General features: G+C 46.0%; 1 protein-coding gene and 1 long non-coding RNA gene across 2 annotated transcripts in view; both read left to right on the top strand.

The window, feature by feature from the left end:
• Positions 1-15,051, top strand: part of LOC144337176 (uncharacterized) — a 45,176-nt gene that overhangs the window by 578 nt on the left and 29,547 nt on the right. The window lies entirely within an intron of this gene.
• Positions 102-2,269, top strand: LOC144337195 (uncharacterized). Its single transcript, XR_013409928.1, has 2 exons — positions 102-250; positions 1,543-2,269. It is a non-coding gene; the product is annotated as an uncharacterized LOC144337195 (long non-coding RNA).

The following is a 15,051-nucleotide window of genomic DNA, read 5'->3' as shown; positions in this document are numbered from 1 at the left end:
GTTTCTCCTCGAGGGCCCTCAGATTCTTTATCTGAAAAATGGGCATAGTAGGGCGCGGTGGCTCAGCAATTTGGGAGGCTGAGGCGGAAGGACTGTGTGAGCCCAGGAGTTAGAGGCTGCGGTGAGCCACCCTCGCGCCACCGCACTACAGCTTGGGTGACAGAGCCAGACCTGTCTCAAAAACAAACAAACAAAACAAAACAAAACAAAAAGGTTGGGGGCTGGGGCGCAGGCGCAGTGGCTGATCCCTGTAATTCCAGCACTTTGGGAGGCCGAGGCAGGAGGATCAGCTGAGGTCAGGAGTTCAAGGCCAGCCTGGCCAACATGACACAAACCCATCTTTACTAAAAATACAAAAATTAGCTGGCATGGTGGCACATGCCTATAATTCCAGCTACTAGGGAGTCTGAGGAAAATCACTTGAACCTGGGAGGTGGAGGTTGCAGTGAGCCAAGATCAGGCCTCTGCACTCCAGCCTGGGTGACAGAGCGAGACTCTGTCAAAAAAAAAAAAAAAAAAAAAGAAAGAAAGAAAAAAGGGCATACAGCGTGGTCTGTAAAGCTTAAACAAGGAACTGCTTAGCTCAATTTCGGGGACATAGTGTGTAATAAATAAAAAGCAGATATACCAACAATAGCAGCAGTGGCAGTGACAATTATTGTTATTGTTGCTTTACAGTTGCCATCAAATAATAATGTTCATGAGAATGGTAATTCATTCATTCTTCACTCAACGTATATTTATTGAGCCAGTCAGTATCCCAGGCGCTGGGGATACAGCAGAAAATAAGACACAAAAATCTCTGCCTTTAATGAAGACCGTGTTCTAGTGGAGGGAAACAGACCATAAACAGATTAATACCAGAACTCCAGCAGGTCTGGGGGAGATAAGGGTTATAGACCAACCTGCAGTAGGGAGAGGAGAGGAGGGAGGGAAGGAGAGGGAGAGAGAGAGAGGAAGGGAAGGAGGGAGAGAGAGAGAGAGGGAGGGAGGGAAAGAGGGAGAGAGAGGGAGGGAGGAAGAAGGGAGAGAGCGAGAGGGAGGGAGAAAGAGAGAGAGAAACAGAGAGACACACTCAGAGATAAGGGCTGGGAGACAGAAAGATTGAAAGAGATAGAGACACAGCATAGACAGCGAGATGAGAGAGAAATGAGAGGTGAGAGATTCAGAGAGCCAAATCCTAAGAGATAGAACCTGAGAGACTTCCTGGTCCCCAGAGGTGTCTGTCCTGGCCAGGGTCTCCGTGAGGCCGACTAACAGCTCTGGTCCCTGTTCTCTGACATCCTTATATCCTTTTTATTTTTATTTTTTTTTAGACAGGGTCTCACTATTTCACTGAGGCTGGAGTGCAGTGGCGCCATCATGGCTCATTGCAGCCTCCACCTCCTGGGCTCAACTCCACCTCAGCCTCCTGGGTAGTTGGGACCATGGGCATATGCGAACACGCCCAGCTAGTTTTTAAATTTATTGTAAAGACAGGGTCTCGCTATGTTACTCAGGCTGGTCTTGAATTCCTAGCCTAGAGCAATCCTCCCACCTTAGCCTCCCAAAGTGCTGGGGTTGCAGGCATGAGCCACTGTGCCCAGCCCCACATTATTATATCTTTCTGTAAAATCCCTCTTACGGCTTTTGGCTGGCTTGAAGCTTTCTGTCCCCGGGTGCCCTCTCTAACTTAGATCTGATGCTTGTGTATGACATATCTGATGCTTGGGGTCTCTCACCCTGGATGTACATAGGTGAATTTCTATGGAAACATGGAGGCTGGTCTCTTGGAAATCTCTGAATTTTCTGTCACTCTCGTTCTGCTGAGTTATTTCCAAATTGGGAATCTGTGGCCATTGTTATGTTCCTTCTCTGGACGATGCCATCACCATCTGGGTTTCCCTCACCTCTCTGGACTCCCCAGCTCCTGTCTCCAAGGCCTCCTCTCAGGGACCTGGAGGGTCAGAGGCTGCTCTGAAGAAGCAGGCTCAGAAGAAAAAGCAAGTTTGGTTCTGGGCATATCTGCTTGCTTCTGTGTGTTTCTCTGTCAAGAGTCTAAATTCCTTGAGTGTTTGGACCAGACATTTTCTTCACTCAAGTGCTGAAATATCATCTGAAAAAATAGTGAATGGAGATCTCCAATGGGCATCCTATTTTTTTGTGTGTTTGTTAGTTTGTTTGTTTTGAGACAGACTCTCGCTCTGTCTCCCAGGCTGGAGTGCAATGGCGTGATCTCGGTTCACAGCAGCCTCTGCCTCCCAGGCTCAAGTGATTCTTGCGCCTCAGCCTCCCAAGTAGCTGGAATTACAGTCCTGCACCACCATAGCCAGCTAATTTTTTTGTGTTTTTAGTAGAGATGGGGTTTCACCATGTTGGCCAGACTGAGCTTAGGTGATCCACCTTCCTCAGCCTCCCAAAGTGCTGGGATTATAGGTGTGAGCCACCATGCCCAATGGACATCCTCTTGATGCTGTGGTTTTCAAACTTCTGGATCCAAAAGGATCATCAAGAAGCTTGTATAATTAAACAAATATGAATCCATTTCCTTATTCTTCCGTCTCCCAATAAAAAAATAAAATGGTGGCATTGTTCTCTTTCTGTTTTTCACTTAGCAACATATCTTGGTGATTTTCCCATAGGCAGATATATTGAGCTACCTCATTCATTCATTTGTTCATTCATTCATTCACAAATGTGTAGTATTCCATTACATGAATGCACCATCATTTTTGAAACTGTCTTCCAGGGATGGCCTCTTTTGGGTATTTCCGCCCTTTTGTACTTGCAAACCGTGCTTCCCTGGGTCATCATGTCCATGGCATTTCCCATGTATGTGACAGTGTCTGTCATATTTATTCCCAGAAGCTGATTTCCTGGGCCAAAGGGCATGCACATTTGTGGTCTAGAGGATATTGCCAAATTGCTGTCCTGCAACCATGCCAGCAAAGTAAGGGCGTGGAGTGGCTTCTACCCAGGAATGCTCACGGCAGTCAGGGAAGGTTTAAAAATTTCAGATATGCCCCCACCCCCTGCATCTCTACAAAAATTAAAAGAAAATTAGCCAGGCGTGGTGGCACATACCTGTAGTCCCAGCTACTTGGGAGGCTGAGGCTGGAGGATCGCTCAAGCCCCGGAGTTTGAAGCTGCAGTGAGCCATGATTGCGCCACTGTACTCCAGCCTGGGTGACAGAGTGAGACTCTGTCCACCCCAAAAAAGAAAATGTCAGATGTGAAGCTTTGTCCAGAAGGGTGTGATGTAGGAGGACTTGGAGCAGGGGGAGAAAGAGAGAAAGACATGGAGAGCAAGAAGAGGAGATGGGGAACGAGGGCTCCAGAGACTCCCTTGGTTCAAATTCTGCTTCCACCAATTGGTAGCTGGGAATCCTAAGTAACTGGTATCGCTTCTCTTGCCTCTTTTTTCTCATCCACAAAATACGGGCTCGTGAAAACATGTGGTGTTAGTTAAATAAGTTATTTAGAAACAAGTTATATGTGGCTGGGCGTGGTGGCTCATGCCTGTAATCCCAGCACTTTGGGAGGCTGAGGTGGGTGGATCATTTTGAAGGGGGCCTGCCCCTCCACCCCGTGGGTGTTTCTCCCAAGGTGGAGATGAGAGACTGAGAAAAGAAATAAGGCACAGAGACAAAGTATAGAGGAAGAAAAGTGGGCCCAGGGGACCGGCACTCAGCAAGTGAGGACCTGCACCGGCACTGGTCTCTGAGTTCCCTCAGTATTTATTGATCACTATCCCTACTAACTTGGTGAGGGGCATGTGGCAGGACTATAGGGTAATGGTGGGGAGGGGGTCAGCATGAAAGCATATGAGAAAGGACTCTGTGTCATAAATAAGTTTAAGAAAAGGTGCTGTGCCTAGATGTGCACGTAGGCCAGATTTATGTGTGACTTGACATAAACATCTCAGTGCAGTAAAGAGCAGTATTGCTGCCAGCATGTCTCACCTCCAGTCGTAAGATGGTTTTCTCCTATCTCAGTAAACAGAATGTGTGATCAGGTTTTATACCAAGATCTTCCATTCCCAGGGATGAGCAGGAGACAGATGCCTTCCTCTTATCTCAACTGAAAAGAGGCCTTCCTCTTTCACTAATCCTCCTCAGCACAGACCCATTACGGGTGTCAGGCTGGGGGACGGTCAGGTCTTTCCCTTCCCACGAGGCCATATCTCAGGCTGTCTCAGTGTGGGGAAACCTTGGACAATACCCAGGCTTTCTTGGGCAGAGGTCCCTGCAGCCTTCCAGAATGCATTGTGTCCCTGAGTACTCGAGACTGGAGAATGGTGGCGACTTTTACCAAGTATACTCCCCGCAAACACATTTTTACAAAGCACATCCTGCACAGCACTAAATCCATTAAACTTGAATCAATACAGAACATGTTTCTGCGAGCACAGGGTTGGGGCTAGGGTTACGGATTAACAGCATCTCAAGGCGGAAGAATTTTTCTTCGTACAGATCAAAATGGAGTTTCTTATGTCTTCCTTTTTCTACATAGACACAGTAACAGTCTGATCTCTTTCTTTCCCCCACACATTTGAGGTCAGAAGTTCAAGACCAGCCTGGCCAACATGGTGAAACCCTGTCTGTACTAAAAACACAAAAATTAGCTGGGTGGTAGTGGTGCGCACCTGGAATCCCAGCTACTTGGGAGGCCGAATCACTTGAGGTGGAGGTTGCGGTGAGCCAAGGTTGTGCCACTGCACTCCAGTCTGGGCGAGAGAGTGAGACCCTGTTTCAGGAAAAAAAAAAAAAAAAAAGAAAAGAAAAAAGAAATAAATTAAATGGTTTAAAAAGTTATTTATTTAGCTGGTCAATAAATGGCAGCAATTATTATTGATATCTCCTGGGGTTTATGATTCTTCATCTGAAAAATGGGCATAGCATGGCACAGTGGCTCAGACCTGAAATCTCAGCACTTCGGCAGGCTGAGGTGGGAAGACTGAGAACAATGCATTAAAGTTCTTTGGTGCAATGCCTGACAAATATCACTATGGACACCTGGCTGCTGTTTAAACAATTAAAAAAATTTTTTTATTTGTGGCCAAGTCTCGCTCTGTTGCCCAGGCTGAAGTGCAGTGGCGCAATCTTGGTTCACTGCAACCTCTTCCTCCTGGGTTCAAGAGATTCTCATGCCTCAGTCTCCCAAGTAGCTGGGATTATAGGCACGCACCACCACGTCTGGCTAATTTTTTTGTATTTTTAGCAGACAAGGCTTCACCATGTTGGCCAGGCTGGTCTTGAACTCCTGAGCTCAGTCAATCCACCTGCCTCGGCCTCCCAAAGTGCTAGAATTACAGGTGTGAGCCACTGCGCCCAGCCAAAAAAAATTTTAATTTTAAAATTTTATTTTTCCTAAGCACCAACTCCAACCAGAGAGACCTGGCTGCTCTTTCCTTCTTTCCTTCTTTCCTTCTTTCCTTCTTTCCTGCTTTCCTGCTTTCCTGCTTGCTTTCTTGCTTGCTTTCTTGCTTTCTTCCTTGCTTGCTTTCTTCCTTGCTTGCTTTCTTGCTTGCTTGCTTTCTTGCTTGCTTGCTTTTCTTTTCTTTTCTTTTCTTTTCTTTCCTTTTCTTTTCTTTTCTTTTCTTTTCTTTTCTTTTCTTTTCTTTTCTTTTCTTTTCTTTCGTCTTGCTCTGACACCCAGGCTGCAGTGCTGTGGCATGATCTTGGCTCACTGCAAGCTCTGCCTCCCGGGTTCATGCCATTCTCCTGCCTCAGCCTCCTGAGTAGCTGGGATTACAGGTGCCCGCCACCATGCCCGGCTAATTTTTTTTTCGTATTTTTAGTAGAGACAGGGTTTCACTGTGTTAGCCAGGATGGTCTCGATCTCCTGACCTTGTGATCTGCCCGCCTCGGCCTCCCAAAGTGCTGGGATTACAGGCGTGACGCACCATGCCTGGCCATCTGGCTGCTCTTATTATTAATGATCTTAATGTGTTCTCTAGTACAGCTGACCCCTCCCCTGCCAGGAAGCCCTCCTGGATCCTCCAGTCTCGATTAAGACTCCCCTGCTGGCCTCCCAGAGGGGAGTGATGACTCTGGGTCATCACTGGGAACAGGTCTGTCTCCCTCACTTTACTATAAGCCCTAGGAGGGCAGGTCCAGGGCTGCTGTGGCCACCTCTTGAGGCAGGAGAATAGGGAATTAGGGTAACCAAAGGTTAAGCCAGAAGCAAAAGAACAGCAGGTATACTTAGTTCTAGGCAAGATTAGGCAGCACGCAAGCCACATCCCCACTCCTGTGATAACAAGGGGCAGGGTTTCATCATGTTGTCATGCTGGTCTTGAATTCCTGACCTCAGGTGATCTGCCTGCCTTGGCCTCCCAAAATGCTGGGATTATAGGCGTGAATCACTGTGCCTGGCTAACATCTCTTACTTATTTTATTTTATTTTTTTGAGATAGTGTCACTCCCTCACCCAGGCTGGAGCGCAGTGGCCATGATCTCGGCTCACTGAAACTTCTGCCTCCTGGGTTCAAGTTATTCTCCTGCCTCAGCCTCCTGGGTAGCTGGGATTATAGGCACGTGCCCCCATGCCCGGCTGATTTTTGTATTTTAAGTAGACGGGGTTTCACTATGTTGGCCAGGCTGGTCTGAACTCCTGACCTCAGGTGATCCACCTGCCTCGGCCTCCCAAAGTAGTGGGATTACAGGTGTGAGCCACTGTGCCTGGCCTAGCATGACATATTAATCATGTAAGGTGAATAGTCAGTGGTTGGCACATGGAGAACCCTCAACAGACAAGACTTGGACTCAGTTCTGCTACTATTATTGGTAAGCAGATGCCATGTTAGGTGGTTCTGCATTGGTCACAGAAGTACCGAATGTTCCTCAAATGTGAGATATATCCCCCAGAGGAGTTTCAGCCATATTTGTATGCCCTGTGCCTGCCATCCTCATATGGAGAGGTATTAAACTCGAACAGCGCAAAGCTCAAAGGTTGATCTTATTTGCAAACATGCCTCTCCCACTCTCAGGAAGAGAGGCTTCATGAGAAACCACTCAGAAGTGGTGGTGTTTTTATTTAGTTTTTGGTTCTTTTTGAAAAAGAGAAAAAAAAGAGCAGTATGTGTAAAAGACATATTTTGGGGTCTGGCCAATTTCCAAGGTAAAACCTCCCCCCTGTTTGCTGAGCACTGAGCTCCCACAGACAGGGATGAGCCTCTGATGCTTTGCTTGCACAACGTGTCACAGTGATGGGACCAAGGATGGCACCGAGTCAACCCATCAGATGCTTTCTTGAAGTGTTTCAGAAACAGGGCAAAGGGAGTCTGGTTAAGTTGGGTTGTTCCCTTGAACAGAGATGTTGGATGTTGTAGACTTGGAAGCTGTGGGATGGGGTCTTTTCCCACGTGGATAGAGAAGTACAAAGTGCCCATCTGCAGAGAGAGACAGAGAACTGTGAATTCCACGTGCAGGAGGAAAGGAATTGTAAGGGCTTGAGGTGGGGGTGAAGTGTGTGGGTCAGGGAGGCTGGCAGAGAGAGCTGTGTGTACTTCCACATTTCTTGGTAGATTGCAAAAATGGCCACAGATTTTTCCCTTCCTAGTAAGAGGTGGAGTCAACTTCCCCATCCCTTGAATTTGGCCAGTCATGTGACTTTGGCCAATGAAGTCCTTTCTGTGGCAGAAGTGATGGCGTGTCCCTTTTGAGCTTGAGACTTAAGGGGCCTTGCAGTTTCTGCTCTTACTCTTAGAATCCTGCCTCTGCCATGTGAACAAGCTTGGGTCACCCTGCTACAGGATGAGAGACAACATGAAGGAGAGGCCAGTTGTCCCAGCTATGAGGCTATCCTAGTCCAGACAGACCTGGGGCAATCTGCCAGCTGACCCCAGATGCAGGAGTGAGCCCTACAGAGACCAGAACTATCCAGCTGAGCCCAGCCCAAATGGATAACTCATGAAATTCCAAGCTAAATAAATGGCTGTTGTTTCAGGCCACTGAGTTTTAGGGAGGTAGTTTGTTACAAAGCAAATGCTGACTGTCACACCTATGGATTGCTGAAAAATTTCATAGGTCCTTAGATGAAACTGTTCATTTTAGTTTTTCCTGAGCTACTTCAGTGAGTTTCTTTTGCATGGATCCCAAGAGGTTTATGAAATATAGGCTGCTTGTTTAGGCAGCTTCTAGGAATTAGATGAGCTGGGCAGATGGGGTGCTGGCAGTCGGCAAATGGAGAGAAAAGCAGCTCCTGGAGCTCTCCACAGGAGTGGAACATCTCACAGGCAAATGAACAGGGAACCAGGAGGGAGGAAGTCACATATGGAGTATCTGCCTGGGAACCTCATTCTGTTCCCAAACCTAGGATTTCCTTCACACCCTTCCTGGTATTACCTCTTCAGTTGACAGGAGAGTTGCCCACATTTCAGCTGCATATTCCTATTCTCTGCCTGTCAGTCCTGCAGTGGAGAGAGAGCGAGAGAGATGAAGAGAGAGAGAATGAGAATCATCGACTGAATTATTATCTGCTCCCCAAATTAATATGTACTCCTAGCCCTCCAATGTGACTATATTTGGAGATAGATTCTTCAGACACAATAAAGTTAAATGAGATCATGAGAGTGGGGTCCTGATCCAATAAGACTGGTGTCTTTATAAGAAGAGAGACATCAGGGATGAACATAGACAAAAGGTCACGTGATGACACAGCAAGAAGGTGGCCTTCTGCAAGCCATGGAGAGGGGCACTATGGGACATCAAACTGGCTGCCACCTTGATCTTGGACTTCCAGCCTCCAGAACTGTGAGAAAATAAATTTTTGTTGTTTAAGCCCCCCAGTCTGTGGCATTTTGTTACAGTAGCTGGAGCAAACTGATACAATCATCATCATCACATGGCTGAGGTTTATTGAAGGCTCATCATATTCCAGGCACTGTTAATAGCTTATAACTCTCACCATTTTACTTAATCCTCACTCCTGTCTTTGGAGGGAAGTATAATCATATCCCTGGTTTTCTTTTTTTTTTTTTTTTCTTTTTTATGGAGACAGTCTGACTCTGTTGCCCAGGCTAGAGTGCAGTGGCACTATTTTGGCTCACTGCAACCTCCACCTCCCAGGTTCAAGTGATTCTGTTGGTACCAGGCCCCCGAAAATCTGGCCATAAACCGACCCCAAAACTGGCCATAAACAGTGGCCTGACCCTCCAGATCTTTCTATTCTGGAGGACACTGGGCGAAAAGTAGTCGCCCCAGTGACTGTTTGAGCAGTGCCTTGAGCAACCACTATCAGTTCTATTTAGGCAGGAATCCAGCAAGCTAGAAGAGAAGGTGATTTAGAGGCTTGGCAGTTCCCTGTTAGAATACACCCCACAGATCAACAGGGAAATATAGCTACATTTGAGCCTTTTCCTTTTAAATTGCTCAAAGAATTTAAATAAGCTATTCATATTGAAAAAGAATGTAGAAATAATCAGCGAGTCAGGCTGCCAGATAGGGGAAAAAAGAAAACTGGTGAGTCTGAAATATGTCCAAAAGGTAAAAAAGAAAAGCATTGGGCTAATCAGTGTCACTCTAAGTTTGTTAAAGATGGGAACCGGATTCTGGGAGATGCCATGAGGGGCCTGTCATGGACAGGGATTTTAACAATGCTTTTCCATACAATGTCTGCAATCTATAGGTAACATAACCAGTTAGGTCAGGGGTCGATCTTTAACTACCAGGCCCAGTGTGTGGTGCTGGGCTGTCTGCCTGTGGATTTCCTTTCTGCCTTTTAGTTTTTACTTCTTCTTTCTTTAGAGGCAGAAATTGGGCATAAGACAATATGAGGGGTGGTCTCCTCACTTACCAACACCCTGGTTTCCAAGCAGATCCTTCCCCAGTTGAGCCTCAGATGAGACAGCAACTCTGGCTGACATTTGGTTGCAGCTGCAAACCAAAAAGTATCTAAGACAGGTCTCAGTCAATTTAGCATTTTATTTTGCCATGGTTAAGGATCATGATCCATGACACGGCCTCAGGAATTCCTGAGAACATGTACCTAAGCGGTTGGGTTATTGTCTGAAGGGGGCCAGCGCCCCCCCACCTGTGGGTATTTCTCGTCAGGTGGGACGAGAGACTGAGAAAAAAAATAAGGCACAGAGACAAAGTATAGAGAAAGAACAGTGGGCCCAGGGCACCAGCACTCAGCATACAGAGGACCCGCACCAGCCCTGGTCTCTGAGTTCCCTCAGTATTTATTGATTACTATTTTCACTATCTTGGCAAGAGGAATGCTGCAGGAGGACAGGGTGATAGTGGGGAGAAGGTCAGTAGGAAAACATGTGAGCAAAAGAATCTGTATCACAAATAAGTTCATGGGAAGGTACTGTGCCTGGATGTGCATGTGGGCCAGATTTATGCTACTGTCCACCCAAACATCTCAGTGTAGTAAGGAGTAGCATAGCAGCATTGCTACCACCATATCTCGCCTCCAGCCACAGGGCAGTTTTCTCCTATCTCAGAATAGAACGAATGTACAATGGGGTTTTACCCTGAGACGTTCTGTTCCCAGGGGCATGCAGGAGATGGAGGCCTTCCTCTTACCTCAACCACAAGAGGCCTTCCTCTTTTACTAATCCTCCTCAGCGTAGACCCTGTATGGGTGTCGGACTGGGGGACGGTCAGTTCTTTCCCTTCCCACGAGGCCATATCTCAGGCTGTCTCAGTGGGGAGAAACCTTGGACAATACCCAGGCTTTCTTGGGCAGAGGTCCCTGCGGCTTTCCGCAGTGCATTGTGTCCCTGGTTAATCGAGAAAGGAGAATGGCGATGACTTTACCAAGCATACTGCCTGCAAACATATTGTTAACAAGGCACATCCTGCACAGTCCTAGATCCCTTAAACCTTGATTCCATACAGCACATGTTTCTGTGAGCACAGGGTTGGAGCTAAAGTTACAGATTAACAGCATCTCAAGGCAAAACAATTTTCTTAGTACAGATCAAAATGGAATTTCTTATATCTTCCTTTTCTACATAGACACAGTAATAGTCTGATCTCTCTTTCTTTTCTTTACAGAGGAGTGGTCTCCTCCCTTACCAACACCCTGGTTTCCAGGCAGATACTTCCCCAGTTGAGCCTCAGATGAGAGGCAACTCTGACTGACGTTTGGTTGCAGCTGCAAACCAAGAAGTATCTAAGACAGGTCTCAATCAATTTAGAATTTCATTTTGCCACAGTTAAGGATCATGATCCATGACACAGCTTCAAGAAATCCTGAGAACATGTGCCCAAGCAGTTGGGTTATAACTTAGTTTTATACATTTTAGGGAGACAGAAATTATAGGCAAAGACATAAATTGGTACATGTAAGGTATACACTGGTTTAGCTCAGAAAGGCGGGACATTTTGAAGCCACAGAGTGGGCTGCCAGGTCCTAGGTGGATGTAAAGATTTTCTAATTGTTGCTTATAACATAATATCTGAAAAGAAACTTATTTCTTACAGTCATAGAGGCTGAGAAATCCAAGGTTAAGGGGCCACATCTCGTGGGAGCCTTCTTGCTGGTGTGGACTCCCTGCAGTCTTTAGAGCACAGGGCATCACATGACAAGGGGCCACGCTAGCTCAGGTCTCTCTTCCTCTTCTTTTAAGCTACTAATGCCACTCTCATAATAACCTATTAATATATTAACCCATTAATCCATAAATGGATTAATCCATTCATCAGAGCAGAACCCACATGACCCAATCGCCCCGAAGGTTTCACCTTTCTATACTGCCACATTGCCTATTATGTTTCAACATGAATTTTGAAGGAGACAAGCATTTAAACCGTAATGATGTGGTTTCTCTATTTGATATGAGAATGATTATTAAAGTTCAGCTCCTCTACCCTGTTCTCTGTGTCCTCATCTAAAATTTGACACATCAGCCAGGCGTGATGGCTCACGCCTGTAATCCCAGCACTTTGGGAGGCTGAGGCGGGTGGATCATTTGAGGTCAGGAGTTCGAGACCAGCCTGGCCAACATGGTAAAACCCTATCTCTACTAAAAATACAAAAAAATGACCTGGGCATGGTGGCTTGTGCCTATAATCCTAGCTACTCAGGAGGGTGAGGCATGAGAATTGCTTCAACCCAGGAGGTAGTAGTTGCAGTGAGCTGAGATTGTGCCACTGCACTCCAGCCTGGGTGACAGAGTGAAACCCTGCTCCAAAAAATAAATAAAATAAAATAAAATATAAAATAAAATTGGACACATCACATTAAGTTAATGACAGAGACAACTTTTCTTTTTCCTTTCCCACCAAAGGAGAGCCATATGGAGTCAATTTTAGAAAATGCAAGCTAATAGTCCTATTAGCTATTAGGACTTTTTTTGGTAAAAGTATTGGTGGTGTGTGGGAACGTATTATTGATGAGATGTTAGATGCTTGTGTTTCTGGGCTCACATGATAACCTGTGATGGGGACTCTGTGCTTTTGTCCCTACGATATGCTCTCTGATATTCAACCTTCTCCATCCTCCTCTGTGTCCCAGGAGGCCACCTGTTTTAGTTATTTATTGATGTATGACTAATTACTCCAAAATGTAGTGGCTTAAAACAATAAAATATTTGTTATTTTATAGTCTCTTTGAGTCAAGAATCTGGGCTCAGCTTAGCCATGTCTCTTCCCTCTGATGCAATCAAGCTACTGGACGGGGGCCGCAGTGTCATTCAAAAGCTCAACTTGAGATGAGGGTATGGGGTGATTGTTCTGCTCCCAAGCTCACTCAGATGGCATTGGCTACTGGCAGGTAGGTTTCCCCTCAGAAAGTGATTCAAGACAGAGTGAGAGAGAAGTTGAAAATAGAAGCAACAGCCATTTTGTGACCCGATCTGAGAAGTGACAGCCATCACTTTCTGCTGTACTTCATTCCTTAGAAATGAGTCACTAGGTGCAGCCCACAACTCAGGGGGAAGGAATTAGATGAGGGCATGAGTATAAAGAGACAGGATCACTGGTTCTTGCAGCTTCTCTTTAGTAAAGGAAATGCAGTAGACTTGCATCATACACACATTTAATTCACGAAATTTTAACTATAGAAACAGGTGGAAAGAGAGCTCTAATTTGAGGCAGCAGCTCCATCTATGGCTCAGTGGTGAAGCTGTATTTTGCAGATTTGTCCTGTTGGGTACTGAGCATCTCTGTACACACTATATGCACACAGCTACTGCTGTACAACATTTTATATATAAAACCACATTCACTGCATGCATATGGGATTTAAGCAATATTCAAGGTGAAATTGAGCTAACCACAATGTTCGCCTTCACTCCTAAACCCAAAGAATGCTTTCACTTGATTCAGAATTCTGGTTGACAGTTCTTTCCTTTCAGCACTTAAAAAATATGCCACCAAGATGCAGATCATAAAGACTTCGCTGATGATACAGGATGTGGTAAAGAAACCAGCCAAACCCCACCAAAACCAAGATGGTAACAAAAGTGACCTCTGGTCATGCTCATTGCTCATTATGTGCTAATTATAATACATTAGCGTGCAAAAAGATACGCCCACAAGCACCATGACAGTTTAGAAATGCCATGGCAACATCTAGCAGTTACCTCATATGGTCTAAAATGGGGAGGAACCCTCAGTTCCAGGAATTGCCCACCCCTTTCCAGGAAAACTCATGAATAATCCACCCTTTGTTTGGCATATAATCAAGAAGTAACTGTAAATATACTCAGTTGAGCAGCCCATGCCATTGCTCTGCCTATAGAGTAGCCATCCTTTTTTTTTTTTTTTTTTTTTTTTGAGACGGAGTCTGGCTGTGTTGCCCAGGCTGGAGTGCAGTGGCCGGATCTCAGCTCACTGCAAGCCCCGCCTCCCGGGTTCACGCCATTCTCCTGCCTCAGCCTCCCAAGTAGCTGGGAGTACAGGCGCCCGCCACCTCGCCCGGCTAGTTTTTTTTTGTATTTTAGTAGAGACGGGGTTTCACCGTGTTAGCCAGGATGGTCTCGATCTCCTGACCTCGTGATCCGCCCGTCTCGGCCTCCCAAAGTGCTCAGTTGAGCAGCCCATGCCATTGCTCTGCCTATAGAGTAGCCATTCTTTTTTTAAATTTTTTAATTTTTTTGAGACGGAGTCTCACTCTGTCGCCCAGGCTGGAGTGCGGTGGCCGGATCTCGGCTCACTGCAAGCTCCGCCTCCTGGGTTTACGCCATTCTCCTGCCTCAGCCTCCTGAGTAGCTGAGACTACAGGCGCAGGCCACCTCGCCCGGCTAGTTTTTTGTATTTTTTAGTAGAGACGGGGTTTCACCGTGTTGACCAGGATGGTCTCGATCTCCTGACCTCGTGATCCGCCCGCCTCGGCCTCCCAAAGTGCTGGGATTACAGGCTTGAGCCACGGCGCCCGGCCTAGTAAGCCATTCTTTTATTCTTTTTCTTCCTTTCCTTTCCTCTCCTCTCCTCTCCTCTCCTCTCCCCTCCCTTCCCTTCTCTCTCTCTCTCTCTCTCTCTCTCTCTTTCTTTCTTTCTTTCTTTCTTTCTTTCTTTCTTTCTTTCTTTCTCTCTCTCTCTCTCTTTCTTTCTTTCTTTCCTTCCTTCCTTCCTTCCTTCCTTCATTCTTTCTTTTCTCCTTTCTTTCTTTCTTCTCTTTTTCTCCCTTTCTCTTTTCTTTTCTTTCTTCTTTCTTTCTTTCTTTCTTTCTTTCTTTCTTTCTTTCTTTCTTTCTTTCTTTCTTTCTTTCTCTCTCTCTCTCTCTTTTCTTTTCTTTTTTCCTTTCTTCCTCTCTTTCTTTCTTCTTTCTTTTTTGAGACAGAGTCTTACGCTGTGGCCCAGGCTGGATTACAGTGGAACAGTCTTGACTCACTGCAACTTCTGCCTCCTAATTCTCCTGCCTTAGCCTCCCAAGTGGCTGAGATTACAGGCATGCCCCACCATGCTCAGCTAATTTTTGTATTTTTTGTAGAGATGAGGTTTCTCCATGTTACCCAGGCTGCTCTCGAACTCCTGGCCTCAAGAGATCTGTCTGCCTTGGCCTCCCAAAGTGCTGGGATTACAGGCGTGAGCCACTGCACCTGGCCTATTCCTTTTCTTTCTTAATAAATTTACTTTCACTTAAAAAAAAAAGTGCCACTTTTTTTCTGGCCAC

This window comes from Macaca mulatta, chromosome 19 (assembly GCF_049350105.2).
Source record: "Macaca mulatta isolate MMU2019108-1 chromosome 19, T2T-MMU8v2.0, whole genome shotgun sequence".
NCBI lineage: Eukaryota > Metazoa > Chordata > Mammalia > Primates > Cercopithecidae > Macaca > Macaca mulatta.
The sequence above is the reverse complement of the archived record's forward strand: the minus strand, read 5'-3'. Positions and strand labels throughout refer to the sequence as shown.